This window comes from Brienomyrus brachyistius, unplaced genomic scaffold (genome assembly GCF_023856365.1).
Source record: "Brienomyrus brachyistius isolate T26 unplaced genomic scaffold, BBRACH_0.4 scaffold60, whole genome shotgun sequence".
Classification (NCBI taxonomy): domain Eukaryota; kingdom Metazoa; phylum Chordata; class Actinopteri; order Osteoglossiformes; family Mormyridae; genus Brienomyrus; species Brienomyrus brachyistius.
Window position 1 is genome coordinate 516,539 of NW_026042335.1, and position 23,239 is coordinate 539,777.

The window sequence follows — 23,239 nt, forward strand, 5'->3', positions numbered from 1 at the left end:
GTTTTTAATAACTGCAGATATTTGCACATTTGATTAGTTTTTGGGCTCAGTTTACATTTTTTCGTGATTTTTTGTTGAATTTGTTTTATTTATTCAGTTCTTGTTCTGCTGGAATAAAAATTGAATGCATATAAACTTATTTAATCATACAGTATATCTGTTAATGGATCTGCGGGTGCGGGCGGGATTGGACAGAAATATTGCGGGGGCGGGTGGGAGTGACAGAGACAGCCCGTGAGAGCGGGTTAAAAAAAAACAGTCCTGCGCAGGGCTCTAACACTAGTGTTTGTTTTTAGTTCTTGATGCCCCCAGTCGGTAGCCCATGTATGTAAATATGTGGGTAGGATAACGGTTAAACCCCCCGATTCCCATGCAGCATTTGATCACAATTGATTGCATTCATGCTGGGAGGAGTCATCCTGTCTTAGCAGAGTCTCTGCTGAAGCTGTGTGTCAGCTTATTCTCCAGGTCTGACTAGTTTTTGTGTCGCTCCCCACACTTCTGTCACAGTAGATAGTCCTGCCTGCCATGCGGCTTAATTAATGAAGCGGCTCTTTCCTTGCATCTAATAAATGCAGCAGCTATTTACTTGCATCTCTCACAGAAGCAGATGCTCCCTTACATTTGATCTACTACAGTTTTTTATAAGGTGTTTCCTTTGCTTTTGTCAGCCCTAATTCCCAAGTTTCTTTTGCAGTTTTTCCTGATATCTCTGCCACAGCTTCAGCTTCATTTTTTGCAGCCTCTCCTACACTGTCTGCTCTGGCTGCATCTTTGGCTCCTTCAACCTCCCTCCTATAGCTCCTGCTGCAGCCAAAGCCCCCACAGCTACACCCACTATTCCTACTACTGCTCCTACACCTAATGCCCCAACTGCCTCAGCTTCTGCAGCTGCTGCCCCAAATGCCCCAGCTCACTCTCTCGTTCTCGTCTCTTGATCTCAGACTCCTCTGCTTTCTCTCCCCTCTCCTCCATCTCTTCTTTTGTCTTTTTTCACCTCCATTGCTATAGCGTCTGCTATTACCTGGAGTGATTTATTTGTGTAATGACAGGGAATCCTTATTCCCTGGCCTGCTATGTAGTTCAATGGGTTGTTTGAGCAGCTTAAAAGTTGACACCCTTCCAGTCATGGAAGAAGGCTGGACTTTGTTCTGTCTCACCACTTTGTTTTAGGGTTTTATTTTATCATTGGCTTTTGGTGTATCCTGCTTGTGTCTTGTTTTTTCTGTGATAGCATAACATGGCACAGGCAAGGAAAAGAGTATAAAGTCTATATTCCTAGTATTTCGGTTTTGATTTTTTGACAAGTGAAAGTCTTTATGACCATATATATGTGTGAGTAATTTGGTGATTATTGGTGGCTGTTTTGGTAATATGATGAAGACTGATGAAGTACCAGTACAGACTCTGTTTTGGAAAGGGGGGGGGGGGGGGTTAATTGACGGAGGCTGCTACATTCACTCACCTGGAGATAATGAGACTGAGGATTTAATGGGAATTCTGTCTTTTATCACGTGTGTATCTTCCTGGTCAGGATTGCGATGTTGATTGCTGTGTAGACTTTCTTATTGGTGCCGTGCTGTGATGAGCTGGAATGATTTATTGCTTTGAGAGCGTAACCTACCTTATTTCACATGTGCTGTGCTGTTTTATCAGATGCCCTTAGTGTATGCGTGGGAATTGTGTGCTGCGAGGCATCCAACATGAGCCCATTGATTAATGAAATAATTGAATAATAAAGTATTCTTATCGCCTCAGTTTCCCTGATTCTGAGTGGAGTATTCTGACCTACTGGACAAGACCGGGGTATAATTAAAGGTGGTGGCAGCTTAACCTGTTGTTTACCGAGGTTTAAATATCGCCCTCTAGTGGCAAGGAAAATCTATTACAGTACATTAAGTCACTTTAAGCCTTTTCCTTATAACATTTACATTTACAGTATTTGGCAGACACCCTTAGCCAGAGTGACTTACATAAATGCTTCAAGACGCTGTGATGAATTTTTCCGATACTAGCTCAATAAGGACCCAAACTATGAATACCATCTATCCGAACACTGTTAAGAAAGTGCAACAAATTTTATTTTTTTTGTACACATACACACACTCAAATGTGGGTTATAATGGGCATCAATGGAGGGGAAAACACTTAACGTAGTTTAAAGTCCATATTCCTAGCATTTAATATTTTATTTCTTGTCAAGTGAAAGTATTTATGACCAGATATGTGTGTAAGAATTTTGGTGTCGCTATTTTGATACATTAGACCACATTAACCCTTTTCACATTAAGGAACAGAAAGTGGAAACGCTGCTGCTTTGAAGAAGTCTACTGCCTAGAAAAGTTAAAATAATTGCGTTACATAAAATTCGCAGAAGGCACGTGCATGTGAACAGGAACCTTCATTCCCAATAACATGTGAAACAGCGACCCTGAAGTCACACATTACGATGGTCACAAAATACGGTGCAACACCTGCAAGGAGCTACCCAGCTCCGCCTGGACCCTTTGGAAATGCCAGACGGCGTTTTGGCCAGAGCGCACCGCGTACGTTCTTTGTTGCTCTCGCAATTTTCATTCTGCTTCATATAAGTATCTGCTGCTCAACGGTTGCCCATCTTCTTGCCCGAAGCGGGGCGACGCTGCTACGCCCCCTGCTGACCGAGACAAGCCAAGAAATATGAGCGCAGGACCAGTGTCACCGACAGAGCGGTATCACCACCATCCTGCGTAAAATGTCAACGTAGATAATGTGAGAATCCTCAGCACTACAGCTAAATATACGTTGGGACCTCATTCAGACCGTGCATGTGATATACACGTATGCTATACTTACACACTCAGTTTTCTGGCACAGAAAGGGAGGCAGGACGCCAGGAAACAGGAAAATGCAGGGTTTAATTAAAGGAATGAACAAGCAGCAAACACAGATTGACAATATAATGACTAGTCTGGGGAAACAAACTGAAACGGGAACTAAATCCATTGAACTAATGACAGGAATGAACATGTGGAATCCACACGCTGATGAGGGGGCGTGGCCACATGGGAGGATCCGATGAGTGGGGAATGATACTTTCCCTCACAAAACGAATATGAAATTCTCTATTCTACTTTAAACAGGTGTCAGCTGAGGCCCAGCACTGTTTCAAAGTAAGAGATTTTTGTTGATCGTTTAATGATTAACAGTACTATAGTGCTTTTGAATACCAGTGATTGTTATGGCATCTGCTGCCAGGAAGGGTCTCAAGGCACTGGGTCCAGTGTATAACCACCCATTTTCTTCCAAATATAACCTTTTTCTGTTGCTGTGCTGTATTTGGTGCCAGTTAATCTTTGTCAAGAAGATACACACACTGGCCACACAGTTGCAGCACATTTGTCTGCTGTACCCTCATGACCCTGGGGGCGGCATGGTGGTGCAGTGGTTAGCACTGTTGCCTCACACCTCTGGGACCCAGGTTCGAGTCTCCGCCTGGGTTACATGTGTGTGGAGTTTGCATGTTCTCCCCATGTTGTCGTGGGGTTTCCTCCAGGTACTCCGGTTTCCCCCCACAGTCCAAAAACATGCTGAGGCTAATTGGAGTTACTAAATTGTCCGTAGGTGTGTATGTGTGAGTGAATGGTGTGTGAGTGTGCCCTGCGATGGGCTGGGCCCCCATCCTGGGTTGTTCCCTGCCTCGTGCCCATTGATTCCGGGATAGGCTCTGGACCCCCTGCGACCCAGTAAGAAAAGCAGTTTGGAAAATGGATGGATGGATGTACAAATGAATTTAATTATTTTGGAAAATGAACAACAGAGAATAAAAAGGTATTATCTGCATTTTACTGTGGTGGCTAGTGAACATGCGCTCATAGTCATGTGATCAAATCTGGCCAAACCTGGCAGCTTCCCATGATTGTCAATCAGATCTGAATCTGCTGCTCTGGATGATAACAGGCCAGAGGATCTTTAGCCAGAGTCATTTTGCATTTATGGTTGATCTATGCAGGGACCAAGTGAGTTCAATGCAATGCAAAAACATGAACATTACATTTTAAGAGCCATATAGACATTCAAAATGATGATCTTTAAGGCTGCAAGCCATTATCACTGAAACATCACTGCGCTTTTCAGTGAGTTGTGGCTCCTTTGCTCAGTGCCGAGATGGAGGGGGGCACTCAGGAGCACCTTGATGGGAGAACTTCAGGACTGGGGCTCCACAGGCTGACCCCAAAGGGCCCTGCTGTCCCTCGGAGCCGGGAAATGCTGAACGTGGCCCCTGCTCTCAGTCCATTAGCTGGGCACACACAGCATATGTCGCGTGAAACATACATGTACATAAACACACATGTGGTGTTAAACACTTATGTGCATAAACATACACGTCATGTTAAACATACATATAAGCTCCTAAATATTCTGATATTCTGACAGCTGATATTTGGAGAGGCAATCTCACCTCCTCCGTCCATGAAGTCCTGCGCTCTGACTGGGAGGCTCACTCTGGATTTCAGTTTGGGCTGGATATTTCTCCCCACAGGCAACAGCCTGCAGGGCCCAGAGAGGAGGCAGTGCCACCAACTGGCAAAACAGAGGTATGGCAGAGATGAAAGGTGCATCAAATCTTACAGCAGTCCTGACCAGTCGTGAAGGTCATTAAATATTAAGTGTGTATTTCTCAGAAACTGGAATGGAAATTTCACTTGAACTGCTTAATTACACAGGTATCGCACAGGCTGGGGCGGTGTTATAAATGTTAGGGAAACACACACACAGAGACACACATAGATATCAATACATTTGTATTCATATCCTTATGGGGACTCTCCATTCATTTCTATTAAGAACATAAGAACATAAGAACTATACAAACGAGAGGAGGCCATTCGGCCCATCAAGCTCGCTTGGGGAGAACTAAACTAATAGCTCAGAGTCGTTAAAATCTTATCTAGCTCTGATTTAAAGGAACCCAAGGATTCAGCTTGCACTACATTATCAGGAAGGGTATTCCATACTCTGACTACACGCTGTGTAAAGAAGTGCTTCCTTAAATCCAGCTTGAAGTGTTCTCCCGCTAATTTCCACCTATGGCCACGAGTTCGTGTATTTAAACTAATGCTGAAGTAACTATTTGGTTGAACAGCATCCAAACCTGTTAGAATCTTATATACCTGGATCATGTCCCCCCTCAGTCTCCTTTGCTTGAGACTGAACAGATTTAGCTCAAGTAACCGTTCCTTGTATGACATTCCTCTAAGACCAGGAATCATTTTTGTGGCCCTACGCTGCACCTTTTCTAAGGCCACAATGTCCTTTTTAAGATATGGTGACCAAACCTGCACACAATATTCTAGGTGAGGTCTCACCAAGGAATTGTATAATCTTAGCATTACCTCCCTTGACTTAAACTCCACACACCTGGAGATATACCCCAACATCCTATTGGCCTTTTTTATTGCTTCCCCACACTGGCGAGAATGGGACATGGAAGCATCAACATACACACCAAGGTCTTTCTCATGATCAGCTACCTTTATTTCAGTGACACCCATGAAATACCTGTACTTTATATTTCTGCTCCCTAGATGGAGTACCTTACATTTATCGATGTTTAAATTTCATCTGCCAGGTATCGGCCCAGTCACTAATTAAATCAAGATCCCGCTGTAGCTGCTGAGCCACTAATTCAGTATCTGCTACACCACCCACCTTGGTGTCATCTGCAAATTTCACCAGTTTACTGTATATATTGGTATCCATATCATTTATGTAAATTAGGAACAATAGTGGTCCTAAAATCGAACCCTGCGGTACCCCACTATGAACGCAAGCCCACTTTGACATTGTGCCTCTTATAACTACTCGCTGTTTCCTATCTGTTAACCAGTTATCAATCCAGGTCGCTACGGTACCTAAAATACCTGTCGCTTTGAGTTTAAGTAGGAGCCTCTTGTGGGGGACAACATCAAAAGCCTTTTGGAAATCTAAGTAGATGACATCATAGGCCTTCTTATCATCAACTTCCTGAGTAGCTTCCTCAAAAAACTCCAACAGATTTGTTAAACAGGATCTACCTCTCCTAAATCCATGCTGGCTATCCCGCAAAATGTTATTAGAGTCCAGGTAATCTACCATTTTCTCTTTGATTATAGCCTCCATAACTTTACCAGTTATACAAGTTAGACTGATTGGCCTATAGTTAGACAAATTACTTCTATCCCCTTTTTTAAAAATAGGCGTGATGAAGGCGTGCTTCCAATCAGAAGGTACCACACCTTCAGATAAGGATTTTTGAAACAGTAAAGTTAAGGGTCGGCAAATAATATCCCTCATCTCTTTTAACACTATAGGTAAGATGCCATCAGGACCCTGTGATTTATTTATTTTGAGCTTAGCTAGGCTTTGCAAAACATCTGCTTCAGTTATATATATATTAGCTATAGACAATGCTGGATAGGTAATAACTGGTAAATTACTAAGGTCCTCAACAGTGAATACCCGTGCAAAACTTTCATTGAACTCATTTACTATATCAATGTCGTTTACTATTATAAGACCCTTACTATCCTGCAGATTAGTAATTTCAGGTTTTATAGCTCTTTTAGAGTTAAAATACTGGAAGAAACTTTTAACGTCATCCTTAGCTTCCAATGCAACCATCCTTTCGACATTTCTTTTAGCTCGTCTAATATCATTTTTTAACTCAGTCTGTAGACTTAGATATTCCTGCTTAATTCTGTCATCATCAGTTATTTTCCATTGCTGGAACAAAGCCCTTTTCCTCCTTACTTTATGCTTTATTTCCCTAGTAAACCACCTAGGTTGCAATTTCCTAGATTTATTCTTGCTGGAAACAGGTATGAAGTCCTCTTGCACTTGCAATAATGTGCTTTTAAAAAATTCCCAGGCCTCTTCAACAGTTTTGTTATTTAACTCCATCCAGTTCACAGTTTCTAGTTTTAGTCTCATACACTTAAAGTCAGCCTTCCTAACATTATATATTTTTGATTTGGACTTAGCTCTTCGAACACTAAACTTAACCTCAAATTTGACCATGTTATGATCGCTACTGTCAAGTGGTTCTAAAACGTCTAATTTACCAATCCTGTCCTGGTTATTAGAGAGAACAAGATCAAGAATGGCATCTCCCCTGGTAGGCGTGTTAACAAACTGAGTAAAAAAACAATCCTGTACTAATTCCACCATCTCCAGTTCATTTTCTGAAGAGCCAGTGACAATGTCCCACTGCATTCCTGGTAGATTAAAATCACCCATAACTACCACATCATTTTTATTGCTCATAGTCCTAATATCACTGTATAACAATCTGCTTTCCTCAGCAGCTATATTAGGTGTTCTGTAACAAACACCGACAATTAGGCTATTTGAGTTTTTAGCATCTAATTTTACCCATATTGCTTCCGTAGTTTTATTTATATCAGTAAGTTCCCTTGCCTGCAAGTTTTCCTTTACATATACTGCAACACCACCTCCCTTTTTTCCTATACGATCCTTACGGAACAACGTGTAACCATCCATATTATATTCTTGTCCATCCTTTTCACTCAACCACGTTTCAGTTACTCCTATAATATCATAAGAGTCCGATGAGATAAAAACCTCTAAATCATGAATTTTATTCCTAATACTTCTGGCGTTTAAATACAGACAACAAAGGGTAGGCCTATTACGGTGCCCACTTACAATATGATTATTTAGGGCTTTCCGTTTCCCCCCACTGACATAGTTAACTAACCTCCCTGCCCCCCCAGTCCCTAGTTTAAACATTCCTCAACTACTCTACACATACGCCTCCCCAATACACTGGTTCCCCTCTGGTTCAGGTGCAACCCATCCGGCTTGAACAGGTCCCACCTGTTCCAGAAGGTCCTCCAATGCCCCATAAACCTAAACCCCTCTTTCCTACACCATCCTTTTAGCCACGCATTTAATTTCCTTATCTCAGCTAACTTAGCCTGACTTGCACGTGGCATGGGGAGTATTTCGGAGAATACCACCGTGGACGTTCTGCTTCTAAGCTTATTGGCAACTTCTATAAATTTATCCTGCAGAACAGCCCTTCTACCCTTGCCAATGTCGTTGGTGCCAACATGCACCACGACAACTGGATCCACCCCAGCTGGGGCCAAAAGCTTATCCACACGATCTGGAAGGTCTCCTACCTGGGCACCAGGCAGGCAAGACACCGTACGGGACCCTCTATCACGCGTGTACACATAACTGTCTACTCCCCTAATAATGGAATCCCCCACTACCACTGTCATGCCCGGCTCGTCCGCTCCTCGTGTGTGCCACGCCCCCTAATTACCCACGTGTGATTTCCTGATCCTGCCCAGTCGTGTCTTGTTTCCTGCTGCCTTGTTCCGTGTATTTAAGTCCTGGTCTCCCCAGTTTGCTTTGTCTGTCATTGATGTTAGTGGCGTTACATGTCTCCTGCTCCCCGTTACCTCATTAAACCCCCGTTTTCCTGTTATCCCGCTTGCCTGCCTGCTCCTTCCACGCCCTACCGCACGATCGCCGCTTACCTCCGCGACCGGTCGTGACAACCACAACCTCCCTCTTCCTAGGGGGAGGGGGCTCCTCAGTGCCCAAGGGCCCACCTGCCTCCCCAGTCCGTTCCGGCTCTAAAGCTGGAAGAACCTGAAACCTGTTCGACACAGTCACCTCAGGTGATGCCGCCTCTGCAACGTGTGTACGCCCCTTCCTGCGTCTACGACCTACGGTCACCCAGCTCTCTCGACCTCTCTGCTCTTCATTCTCCCCCCTCCCGGCTAGTGGTGTACACACCTTCTCCCTAAAAGGCGTATTAACTTGCTCCTCTAACTCACTGTTGCATTGGATGAGAGCCAGTTGCTCCTCAAGGCCGCGAACCTTGACCATGAGCGAGTCCACTAGCTCACATCGCTCGCAGATGAAGTCCGACTGGACACTAACGTCCAGAAGGGCAAACATGTTGCAAACGCAACACTGAGCCGGCCCCATAATTAACTAACTCACTATGACCCCGTACTCCCAGCCCAGTAAATTTATATAGCGTATTTAACTTTAAAGATTAAAGTTATTATTGGCAAAACCCTAATCCTAACTATGACAACCTTAACCCCTACCCAGCCCTAACCTTAACCATAAGTAATACGGGACTTTTGGTATTTTAGTTCATCAATTGCATGGACAGACTTTTTATAACATTGAGTTTTCCATTGTGGGAACTGGAAAAATGTCCTCACAAGGTCAAAGTAACATGTTTTTTCTCTCTCTCTCTCTCTCTCACACACACACACACACACACACACACAGTCTACTTAAAAGCTGAACTTACCTGTTAAATTACATTGGGACAGCTGACAGAATATTGATATTCTCAGAAACAGCACCTTAATCATTCTAGTAAAATGTCAAACAGTTTGGTGTCTGGGTGCTATGTGACCCAGATCATAACTGTAATACTCCTGTGTCCTGACATGCAGACACTCACAGCACGGCATCTGTGCAGGGGGCTGATGACAGCCATTGGCAGCTGATGATGGACACACTGCAGGCTGCAGCGAGCAGCTCGCCCACACAGCGATGGACCCGAGCAGCAGCTGGTGGCGTGTGCGGTGCCCGATATGAACCGGCACATGCAGCAGACACTTTTACAACATGTGGTTAGAGGTGAGACAACACAGATCACAGGCGTATCAAACCTTTGCAGTTCGTCCAGTTTGTGCAGCAACTGAGCATTTTCAAGTGACAGGAGCGCCCCCTGTTGCTTGGAGGACTGGGTGCGGTTGAGTAATGCTCCCTTTTCCACTCTCTGGTGCATATGTTAAGTATTGGTTAGGGGTCTGGTCGCAGTAACACAGGTAGGAAACTGAGTCAACTTTTTTTTTTTTTGAACTAATAGGTGTTAGTGAAACGCATGACGTAATATGCTACTGGAAAAACATTGATAAAGCAGATAAAACAACAGCAGCAAATGGACACACTCACTGCAGTGTTCTGTTTTCTTGCATGACCTCCTGCAGCAAGAGGACCCCTCTGTCGGAGGGTCAGTTTCAACCTTCCCTAGCAGCTCACTGCTGCCATCTACAGGTGGGAAGAGTCTTTAATTAATTAATTTATATAACAATCAATTCAGCTACACAGTTTCACAAAAAAAATAAAAAATTTAAACATACAGCAGGCAGAAACGGGTACAGAAGATCTTCTGGCCGATTTTTCCACTGAGGAAAGATGTTGTCGAAGCAGCATGTTCTCCCTGCGCAGCAAACAGCAGTAAATAGTGGCATTACTCGTGATTTGTGTATTCAGATACCATCCTTCACCCCAAAATCTGCCGATATTATACTTTGCCTTTTTTTTTTCGAGAGTGAATAACAAAATAAAATAAATCACATAAGCAGGTTCAGCTAAGCTCATAATGACCTATCTCAGGAACCAAACCTGAGCAGTTGCCAACACACCGCGGGGCCAATTTAGACTCACCAGGCAACCTATCCTGCACTCTTTTGGATTGTGGGAGGAAACTGGAGCGCCTGGCAAAAACCCCCACGCACATGGGGAGAGTGTACAAACACCACACAGAGAGGACCCAGGACCAAACCCAGAACCTTCTTGTTGTGAGGCAGAAGCACTAACCACCATGCTGCCCACGATCATTACATCGCATGTACAGTAATAATGCTGAGAGTTGCTTCTCCTTAATTACACTGCAGAGACGTAAACTGTGCCTTATTTGCCCTTAAGCTCATAATCTCTCGATTTTCCTTTGAGAAGAGGCTTGGTCAGGCACCTGACAACTTGTTGCAACAGTCTCCTACAGTATGTATTCCATACCTATTATATCAGCCATTAATGCCACATACGAGTATAATTCTGCATACACTGTTATGGTCCATATAAATAACTAGATAATTTTCAATAATTAAAAATAAGAACCATATAGTATATAGTGTTGGCATGGTGGCCTCCCATTTCCAGGTATACAGGCCACTCGAACCCCAGCCATGTTCTGTGTGTGTGTGTGTGTGCCTCTGTGCCTGTCTGTATAGACATTGCATGTCATGAATACATCACATTAGTGATGGATTTATACCAAAATTTTGACTTTGATACTGATACCAGCTTTGGGATCTTGCTATTAAAACTAAATCAATAATGTAAAATATTCCCATTTAAAAGTTATGTTGCCTTGAACTAAACAGGTTGATTTATCAATTGGGGTGGCATGGTGGTGCAGTGGTTAGCACTCTTGCCTCACACCTCTGGGACCCAGGCTCGAGTCTCCGCCTGGGTCACATGTGTGTGGAGTTTGCATGTTTTACCCATGGTGTCGTGGGGTTTCCTCCGGGTACTCTGGTTTCCCCGCATGGTCCAAAAACATGCTGAGGCTAATTGGAGTTGCTAGATTGCCCGAAGGAATGCATGTGAGAGTGAGTGTGCCCTGCAATGGGCTGGCCCCCCATCCCGGGTTGTTACCTGCCTCGTGCCCATTGCTTACGGGATAGGCTCCGGATCCCCCGCAACCCAGTAGGATAAGTTTGGGAAATGGATGGATAGATGGATATACAGACAAATTAAGTAGGTTTTTACATATATAATGACAGCATACAGTTTTTAAAAGATAGCAAAATTCTTCTTGTGTACATCCATCCATCACTTTTGTTATTCACAATGTTCAGAGATCGCATTATGAGGGCAACTTATGCTCCTCCCTCCACTCAAAGTCAGCTATTTTTGAAATAAGAGACAGAACATTTGAATTCACAGCTTGTCTTTTTGCTCCTTTCTCCACCTTGAAGCCCCTTTCTGGGTTAATTTGGTGATTTACATATCTTTTCAAGCATGTAAATGCACTGTCACAAAAATGGCACTTAAATGCTGCAAACTTGACATCTCAAAATGTTGAAAGAACAGTTGCTCATTACAATGAACTTACTTTGACATTGAGACATTGACATTCATGATCATGAAATAAAAAGCTTGCTGTCAGAGGTAGGGGAAGAAGATGTGTAATTGTATTTCAGACAGCTGTACAATTTTAAAATAGTGTCTATAGCAATGTTTACATATTCTTTAGTGTCAGGTTCGCCGCGGACGCTGGGGAGCGGGTGATCGCTTAGGCGGGCAGAGGGAGCACCTGCTCGGGAGCGGCGGGCAGAGGGAGCGCCTGCTCGGGAGCCGCGGGCAGAGGGAGCGCCTGCTCGGGAGCCGCGGGCAGGGGGAGCGCCTGCTCGGGCTGCGCTGGAGCCGCGGGCAGAGGGAGCGCCTGCTCGGGAGCCGCGGGCAGAGGGAGCGCCTGCTCGGGAGCCGCGGGCAGAGGGAGCGCCTGCTCGGGAGCCGCGGGCAGAGGGAGCGCCTGCTCGGGAGCCGCGGGCAGAGGGAGCGCCTGCTCGGGAGCCGCGGGCAGAGGGAGCGCCTGCTCGGGAGCCGCGGGCAGGGGGAGCGCCTGCTCGGGAGCCGCGGGCAGGGGGAGCGCCTGCTCGGGAGCCGCGGGCAGAGGGAGCGCCTGCTCGGGCTGCGCTGGAGCCGCGGGCAGAGGGAGCGCCTGCTCGGGAGCCGCGGGCAGAGGGAGCGCCTGCTCGGGAGCCGCGGGCAGAGGGAGCGCCTGCTCGGGCTGCGCTGGAGCCGCGGGCACAGGAGGCGGCGGCTCGAGCTTCGTAGCAGGGGCCGGGGCTCTCCGGATCTGGATCAGCCTCCTGAGGCCCTCTACTAATCTCTCCAGATTCTCCTGCAGAGAGGCGGGAGGTGATGCAGCGAAGTCACGCTGTAGCTGCGCAGCGAGCTGGTCCTCCTCTGGGAGCCTTGTATGGCCGGCTCGTCCATTACCCTCCAATAAAGTCCCTGGAGGGTGAAGTATCGATTTGCGAGGGCCGTGTGCGTAACTGGAACCACCAGCGGAGGCGCAGCGGTTGCAGCTGGCAGAGGAGAAGGGAGTGCCTCAGGCTGGGCGGCTGCAGGCGGCGGGACCTCCAGGTCCCGCACAGGAGAGACGGGCGTGGCCCCTTTAAGGGTGCGGGGCACCCGCGGGATAGCGTCCCGCACCACTCTGGCCCCTCTATTAGCCAGCCGCTCGGGCCGGAAGTAATACCGCTCGAGGGGTGGCTGCAGCTCCTCGGTGACCGGCTCCCGTTCATGGAGCAGGAGGAGTTCCTCCTCCTACTTGCTCCCAAAGCCTGGCGAGAGAGGAAGCTCCCAGGCTGATCGTCGGCTCATCGGGTCTCCTTCTCCTCTGCTTTCTCTTCTTGTGGTCCGTCATTCTGTCAGGATCGCCGGTTAACGGGTGCGGCGAACAGGTAGACAGACGGGCAGGAAACAGGCAAGGCAGGCAGGCAGGATACGGGGAAAAACGGGGATTTATTTCGGTAACGGGGACTTGGAAACATCTGACGCAGACTAACATCAGTGACAGACCAGGAACCAATGCAAGACACGGACTGAAATACACAAGGCTGGGCAAACATAATCAGACACAGCTGGGTACGATCAGGAAAGCACACGTGCGTGGCACACACGAGAATCGTACGAGCTGGGCGTGACAATTTAGTAAGTCTTGTCAGTTCTCCTTATGAGATATTCAGCTCGTGCGTTTTTGAAAAGCTTGATATTATATTAATGTTTGGATGAAGAAATAATTCACTGTAAAAATAAATGTTTTCAATCCAATATCAGATTGTGGCTTCAGAGTTTAAGGAAAACCTGGACAAAGCTGTTAAAAGATGTGAGAACCTCCTGATACTAGCTGGATGTCTGCAAAGCATCACTGTCAGCAATAAAAACGAACTGGTGCAAGACATCATTAATTGGTTTGTCCTTCAGCACAAGGACACACTTTGAAAGGTGTGTTCATCATTATGTATTATCCATGTTCAAAGTTTTTAGGCCATTCAAAATTAGTGGTTTTTTTCCCTATTTTATAGGTTCCAGGATGGTCTTTGTTGCCGTGGACTACTGGATGCTATCCAGAGCCATCCAGGCGTATTCAGAACAGTATTTACAAAGATCAACGAAAAGCTTGAGAGTATTGAACAGCTGTTTACAGAACAAAGGTCTGAGCGAGGGAGCGACACATACGAAAATGAAGCCATCTGCCATTGGGGAGACTATCTCTTGGATGCTAAGAGTAAGTATTCCTCAACCACAATTAGAACCAAACTTAGAAGGATGTGGAATTCTAAAGAATGATAATTCTTCATAATATCAGCACTCTATCCATCCATCCATCCATTTTCCAAACCGCTTATCCTACTGGATCGCGGGGGGCCCGGAGCCTATCCCGGAAACAATGGGCACGAGGCAGGGAACAACCCAGGATGGGGGGCCAGCCCATCGCAGGGCACACTCACACACCATTCACTCACACATGCACACCTATGGGTAATTTAGCAACTCCAATTAGCCTCAGCATGTTTTTGGACTGTGGGGGGAAACCCCACGACGACATGGGGAGAACATGCAAACTCCACACACATGTGACCCAGGCGGGGACTCGAACCCGGGTCCTATGGAATATTATTTAGTACTATATAACGTAGAATACAAGTATTATGATATTATTAAAAAGTATGCCAAATATCCATGATGTAATCATTACAATATAAACATTATAATGTAATCAACACAATGTAATCAACTGAGTATGTATTTGCACCTTTTGTTAGTCTGAGATTCTGTTAGTTACTTTATGTTAGTCCTGAATCTATGAATATTCACTTTTATTAGCGTATATTTTATCACTATGTTAAAGGACAATATATATATATTATCAACCTTTTAGTTAGACAATGTGTAAAAGGCTGAAACTGCCTAGGTTTACTACTGAAGGAAGGGATTCGCCTGAGTTCACCAGAAGTTCACGGCTGAGCATTTTTAAAAAACCAAGTGGAGCTGCTCACGCCACCATTATGTTCAGCCGAGAGACCAAACGGTAAAAGAAATGATGGACAAACTTATCACCTAGGGGTGTGGATTTAAGGGAAAAAACAATTATTGTGAATGGCTGAAGGAATGATGATGCTTAAGTGACGAGATATTGTTAAATGATAAGAACTTATAAAAATTTGTGTAAAACAGTACTGGACACACTTTTACGTGTCTAGCCTTGGTTGTAACTTCATTGTTGCAATAAAGACTGAATTCTGGATACTGCACAAGCGGACCTCTGACTTCTGATTTGGCGGAGAAGGAGAAATAACCACGACAGTCCCAGAGGTGTGAGGCGACAGTGCTAACCACTGCACCACCATGCCGCCCCCTATCAGCACTCTAACCACATATATTTAAGTACCATTCAGCCTTATTTACTTTATACATGAAGCCTGGCAACAGCAGCCAGCCTTTACGGACACTGGAGGACATCCTTATTTTTGCCACCGGAAGTGAAAGCATTCCAGCTCTTGGCTGTAACCCTGCACCTACACTTGATTTTCTTCATCATTCTTCAAGGTTCCCTCAAGCCAGCACTTGTTCAAACATCTTAAAAATATCATGCCATGCCTCATATGAAGATTTCAAATGCGACATGGACTTTGGAATTAAGAATTCGCCTGGTTTTGGAATGGCTTGTTTACGCGTAGTTGATGTTGCATTGTATGAAATTTTTACAGTTTAAAACCCAGCAGTATTCTTCACTAACACTACTGGTTCACAGATTCAAGAAAGTTTTTAATAACTGAGGCTTTGTTATTGGTGCCAGCTTTTAGATACATGATTTTTCTGCTGTATCCACCAATTCTGTCACGCCCGGCTCGTCCGCTCCTCGTGTGTGCCACGCCCCCTCATTATCCACGTGTGCTTCCCTGATCTTGCCCAGCTGTGTCGCCCAGTCCCGTCTATTTCAGTCCATGTCTTGTCCGTCATGGATGTTAGTCAATGTCAGATGTTTCCTGGTCCCTGTACCGTGAATAAATTCCAGTTTTTCCCCGTATTCCGTCTGCTTGCCTGCTTCCTGCCCGTCTGCCTGCCCGTGCGATCACCCCCTTCACCGGCGATCACAACAAATTCCTCCTTGGATTATAATCCTCCACCTATTAAAAAATAAAGAAATCATTTAATATTTATATATTTTATATTAATTTTGTAACTATATTAAGATGATCTGGTCAAATTGAAGCAACAGTTTGATTTTCAGTAATAGAAATGTTCATAATATTTATGTAAATTGTTTATTACTAACTTGATTAACTTGTGATTGCCATCAATGTGCCAGAGTGCCCATGGCGATGGTACACTATAGCCTCCTCACTTGATGGTGTTAATTGTCAGGCCCCTTAAGAAAACACCAATGGGATTGACAGCCCTCATAACTTCCCTTAGCCTCTTTTTCTGCACCCTAAATTTTGAAAGACATAAAAAAGATTAATTGGTAATTCAAATTACTACAGACAGTAGTGAATGTACAGTATGTGCTGCAGTTACCTGCATACGTTCTGAGGCAAGCAAATATATATATATTTATAAAAAACTAAATTTGTTGTTTGATTATAGACAAATATGGTTGATGCTTAAGATTTATCTAAAACTTACCTCACTCCCATACTGCAAAGAAACCCAGACACTTTATTGTAGCCTGAATCTGGAAACTCTGTGATCACATTTGTCACCAGGTTATGCAGGTCTTCCTCAGATATTGATAAGTGCCATGGATTGAAAGTCCATGTTCTTCCATTCTTCTGTGGACAGTTCTTGTACTAATACCCAACATTTCTTCTATCTGTGGAACTGAGAAGTAATGGTCCAGGAAAAACTCCAGCTGATCTTTGGTGACATTAATTTTAGGTTGACCTCTAGTACCTGTATGACTTGGTGTTACAACAAAACCTATGCAGACATTTTTGGGTTCACACTTCAAGAGCAGCTTTGCTCTTGACAGGTTTTCTAAAACTAAATCAGTTTCACGTTTCAGAAAACATCTGATTAGAGTAGTTTCTATCTGTTCTATTCTATAGTAAATAAAATCACTGTCGTCAAGAATTGGATTCTCAAGGTAGCGGACTGTGTTTTTAAGGACATCTGCAATACTGTCCAAATAATCTTGAGGAAGCCCTTGGAATCTGTAACAATATAGAACATATTATTAATTAACACCAGTATACCCCCACACTGCTTAATTACTGAATTTACATCTCCGATCACTAAATGCTGCCAAATTATGCCAAATAGATTTTCCTGCTATTATTGGGAAACTATTCATTGATATAGCTTATACCAACATTCCAGATTAACGGTGTGAAATGAACTTAAGAATGCAAATCCTTTTCCCAGGAACAAAAAGTAGACTAGGCCAATGGGTGAAGAAAACAAAGACAAATATAAACCTAATGTCAGTGTATTGTCATTGAGGTTTTGTACTCAGGCACCTCGCTGTAGACAAAAACAGAGACAGAAGTAAACACTGAGGCTCAGAGAAATAATCCTTATTCTTAGATGGACATCAACAGAGTTTGCCTTTCAGCGGGTACAGATTTATTCATACTTTATCCAGCAATGTAAAATATCTGAGCTGTGTCTTCAGGTGCACATTCATCCAGCTTCTAGCCACTCAACAACACACAAACACAGAACTAATACAACCTGCTAACGCCAATGGACACTATGGACACTCTCATGCACATCTACACTCACATCTGACCTCACATGGTCATGTTTACATCTGGACCCTTGCACAAAGTCACTTTAATAAGGCATCTTAAGGCACTTTTTTCATGCATACTTGCACACCATACTTCCTCCACCTAATTTCAATGTGAAAGAATTTCTATTGTACAGCACATTTCTATTTTTATTTCTATTATGTACAGTACACTTCTATTTTTATGTAAAGAATTCTCTTTTAGGTCACTGGCGGTCGTGTAAGCATTTCACTTCATATCGTACTGTGTACGACTGTGTATGTGACAAATAAAATTTGAATTTGAATTTATGCTTGTCAGGGTTTTGAGGTGCTGGAGTCCATCCCAAGAGGCACAGCACTGGAGGACAGGATGCAGGTCCACTTCTAGGCTATTAAAGGTACCACGCAGCCTGTGTACATGTCATTGGACTGCCAGAGGAAACCCACGCCACGGTCAGCAGAGGTGGAATTTTACCCCTTTTAACTTGACTGGTGAGGCAACAGTGTTACTGTTGCCTAGTTTATATACAGACGAAGATAGAGATGCTTTATTGTCATTGTAAGTACAATGAGATTTAGTTTGGAACACGCCAGCAGATGCACAGTAAACTTACATTTAAATAGAATCCGAGGCATAAAACAGAATCAGAAAATAAATGATGTACAGACACTGTACATATATACAATCACACACACACATAATAAGGTGCTGGTAAGTTGGTGGGTGAGCAATTCACAGAAGTTGAGCTTATCAAGTGTTTTAAATGCACATAAATATGGATATTGCACATGTGGGGTATTGCATCAGAATGTTTGAGATCAGTGCTGTGAGTTCAGAAGTGTGATGGATGTGAGGTAAAAACTGTTCCTCAGCCAGTTTGTGTCTGCGTACAGGGTTCTGCAGCATCTACCAGATGGCAGAGGTGTAACAAGTTTGTGTCCAGGGTGGGTTGGGTCGAAATTGTATTGATTTTCTCAACTTTGTGGTATTTATGAGAGCATCGAACAGGATAGTGAAACCCAGCTCTGTAGTTACTGTGATACCACCCTAGGGGGCACTGTTGCACTGTTACCACTGTTACTGTATACAGAAAATTAAACTGCACTTGGAAGGAATGTTTTTATGGTTTTATGTCATTGCTAGCGGATGGGACAAAGACCTGCCGAGGTCACCCTTGACAAATATAGTGGCCTTCTGTTTTACAGGTAGATGGAGGCTTTCTGTTTAATAAATTGGGGGCAGTTCTTTGTTTTAGAGGCATGCAGGTAAAGGTTCTGTTTTAGAGGTAGATGGAGGCTCTCTGATTTATAGGAAGGCGGAGGATGTTTTATAAATGGATGGAGGCTCTCTGATTTATAGGAAGGCGGAGGCTCTGTTTTATAAATGGATGGAGGCTCCCCGTTTTAGACGCAGGTTGAGGCTCTCTGTCTCAGAACCTGACTCTCTTTTACCTGACAGTCACGCTGGCTTCCATCTCACCAGGAAGCAGAGTGACAGAGTGACACCCACTATATAAGTGACCCACAATCGGAGCCCGATGCCAGGGTGACACAGCCAAAAAGGGATGTGTCAGTAGAGGCAGAAATCAAATTAAAAATGAGCAAATTGTGTGCCGTGCGACACAGTGCTGCCGGCAAGCTTATGTTTCCGGTTTCATAGGAATTTTCATTTCTATTTATAAGCTTCATAATTATTTTGTGCTAGTCTAATACATCATACATAGACAGGTGCAGTAAAAGATGGTCTTAGAAACTCGATTAAGTGACAAACTTCTGATATTTGTTGATAAAAAAGTTTGTGAGAGAAAGCATTTTTTGTGCTTCCGGATCAAGGCGTCACTTAACTGTAATAAATCAACAAATATTTTAACCAGTAAGGTATAATTTAAAGCCGTATACGTAAATGTTAGTGAACACCTTAGTAAGTAACTGTTAATTAGGTAATACTTGCTGTTATATGTGTACAGTAGCTTTGTAGCTTGTGTAGCTGTACTTAGCTGTCCCAGTAAGATTACACAGTAAGACATGAATGTTCATGCGATGTTCCAGTGAAGTAAAAGGGCATCTTAATTTACGTAGCAAATTATTTTATACAAAATAACAGCTTTTTCTGAGTTAGCAAGGGCAGCCCGTCCCTGAGCAGTATGGGGTTAAGGGTGAAGTCATTTTGCCAGCAGTGAGAGTTGAACCAGCAACCTTCTGATCACAGGCATAGCATCTTGACCCACTGAGGTGCACAGCAGCACACCCCTCGACGGTCACCTTTCACACCAAGAGTTTGTGCTGTGACTTCATATCACTGGAGGAAAATTGTCCCTCTGTTCTCCTCACTCTGAGATCTGAGATGTACGGTAATCACATGAAGCTCACTGCCGCTGTCCTCCTGACCCACCATTAATCAGCACACATAAGAAATTAGAAAAAAATGAGGATTTGCCTAAGGCTTGTGATGAGATACTATTTGACGGACAGATAATTGACAATAATGACTTTCAATGTCTTTTTTATTGATTTTGAAGACAAAAAAAATCTAGAATTTAATGTATTACCTCTTGCTCTATTTTCACACTGTACTCTCTCATATTGGCACATTAGTGATACACACACAAACACTGTTTCCCGTTCCTTTTGAAGGTTACTTGATGTCTTCCTACGATTCATGAGAACCTGTCGGATAAGTTGACGGTCATCTCTGCCATTAGAATGTCGCTTCCGCCCTTTACCTGGCTGGTTTCTGGTCGTTCCCAGTGTCTCCTCAAATTGTTCCTGGGTACTGCTGTCTCAGAAATTTTGAACCTGGAAGCAACCTACTGCTCAGCGTAGCCAAATCACACAGATGTTACAGCACGTTCTTCGCCACTGCAACAGAAAGGAAAGTCCACTCACCTCTCTCGTGGCCCCTCTTGCCTTCAGAGTCAGTATTGAGTGATAAGTCTGCTGTCTGAGGTTGGCCTTTTTGGGTTGCTGAGTAGTAAATACTTTGGAGGGCAGGGGGTGGTTTTTGTGTGTGGGGGTGGGGGGGCATACACATGATTCTGCAGTTTGAGTATGCTTCCCATCACAACGCCAACACTGTAATAAAGCTTACTGCCGTTACACTGCATTGATGTGATTGAGGAGCAGGGGGCCAGTGGGCATGGGGGAATTTATTTTTATCTGGCATTATTTGAAAATGAACCGCTGGCTTTAACTCAAAGCCCAGGGTTCCCTCGGAAAGTTCACAGAAAGCACAGTGTCTTTGTTGAGAGTTCAAGTCTAAGACTGGGTCTGTTTTAAGGACTAGTAACTCAGGTGGCTCAACTGCATTTTATTTATCTATGTCTTAAAATATCACGTTTATATGTCTCTATTTATATTCTATTTATCATTTCATTTGCTCTATAACCAACGAGAACGATATTTCACCTCAGTGGATCATACAGCTGAAGAACAGAATAAAAATACTTTGCTGGGTGTTTGTTTTATCAATGACTGTAGTGACTGAAATCCCACTGTGGAGAGAAATGCAATCCTGAGGCCCCGCCCCCGATCATGTGACCCAGTAAAATCAGTTAAATGTGACTGAAATGTCAGTCACTGAAAACCTGTAAACTTTGACAGGTAATAGCACTGCTGCATTCGTGTGGCAACATTTGAAAAACCCATGAAAGCCACGTTTCGCTTTGACCTCACAGTAAGGCAGCTGGGGTCTCCATAATTACAACATGAATGAAAAGTGACACCTCGACAGTGAATATTACACCTGTGCCATTCTGACTGACACCAGGTGAAGTGGGAGGTACGACCCGCTTTGGTTTCGAATGAGACGGCAGAACGAGTGCAGACACAGACGGATGGATTTTTTTGGCCATTGTACCATTTTGGGTATGAACTACTTTCCAATCACAGCTTGCTTTATATATGTATTTAGAACCCTGTTAAAAGTAAGACACTGAATTTATCACTGTTAAGTACTTGCTTACCTTTCACCAGTGATGCACATTTCTATCAATTAAATGAATGTTAGATTTAACAGACAATTTCATAAAAAGCGACATTTTTGAGAAAGCAGGGCCAAACAGTGCCTGGAGTAACGGTGGGTTAAGGGCCTTACGGAGGGGCCCAGTAGTGACATTGAACAGGTGACCTTCCCATCATAGACATAGCATCCAAACTCAATGAGCCAAACAGCGCCCCCACTGGATTGCTATGTGTTTTGCAGCTCAGGTGATTTTTTTTCCTACATGTTGATTTAAATGTGGCTGGTATTACTACACCATGAAGCTTCTCCTCTTCCTCAACACCCTCTTCATGGCATCAGGATGCTGGTTACCCATGGAGACCCTAGAAGTTTGGATCAGGAAGGAGGCAAAGGGCCAAGCATCCTATGGCATATGCAAATCACTGCAAATCACTGCGTGCAGTGTGCAGAGGTTAGGTGACACATACCATCCTGTAGCTCAGAGATGGAGGAAGGGAGACAGCTGTTTGGTCCTGGAGAGGAAATACATAAAACCTCACAGGAAGCAGGAGTATTTATCAGGGTCGCACAGCCTCATTCTGCCCTCCTAGACATGTCTATCTACCTGCCTGTCTGTCTGCCTGCCTGTCTATCTGCCTTCCTGTCTCTCTATTTCTCTACCTGCTTGCCTGCCTGCCTCTTCATCTGTCTGTCTATCTATCTGCTTGCCAGTCAGTCTGTCTGTGTACCTTCCTGCCTGTTACACTGTGGACACCTGCTGCATTCACAGCCAGAGCGCAAATACCAGAGTAAACGACTTTAATATCTAAGAATGTTCCTTGCTGATCATGACTATTGACACAACATTGGATAGTGAAGTTGACTGAAGGGTAACAGCTTCCCGCTGTTACCCTTCAGTTACCAATAAGGGTACACTCACTCAGTGTAGTCTTTTCCAGTGCAGACCTCCTCACGTCGACCTCCAAGAGACGAGCTCATGTCTTTACCACTGAATTAGCTTCAGCCCCCAGGCCTGTTTCATAAAACATTTACATTTTCACTTACAGCACATATGTCCCCGTTATATAATTTCCATTTTTCCATTTTCATTTAGTCTACATGTATATATCATTAATCATTACTCCATCCGGGAATTTTACATGTCATATACTAACATACACTGTACATATGCGCATCAAAATATTTTTTTCACCAGCTTCTGGGAAAAACAAAATATATAAAAAGATAGATTATCATAACTAAGACTGAAATAACAAAAAACCCATAAAATATTACAGTAAAACGAAAGTGATGACGATGATGATGATGAAAACCCTTTATTGCTGTTGCAATATACCATGTCACTAGTCACGAGTACCAGCGAAAAACAGGCCATCAACCGACCATACATGTACACAAACATCACAGTAGGGGGTAGACAGGTCGGGAGACAGGGGCAAACAGAGAGAAGAAAAGAAACAGAATAACCCATTGCTTCCGGGATAGGCTCCGGACCTCCCGCGACCCAGTAGGATAAGCGCTTTGGAAAATGGATGGATGGATGGATGGAATGTGTATCCATAATATTTAGTGTAGTAACTGCTTCTGGCCAACAGGGGGCCACAGGCAAACGTGTGATTTGAGTGGTGACAAACGCTGCTGCTACAGGTCATGGTCGGGCTCCTGCAATCATCCATCCATCC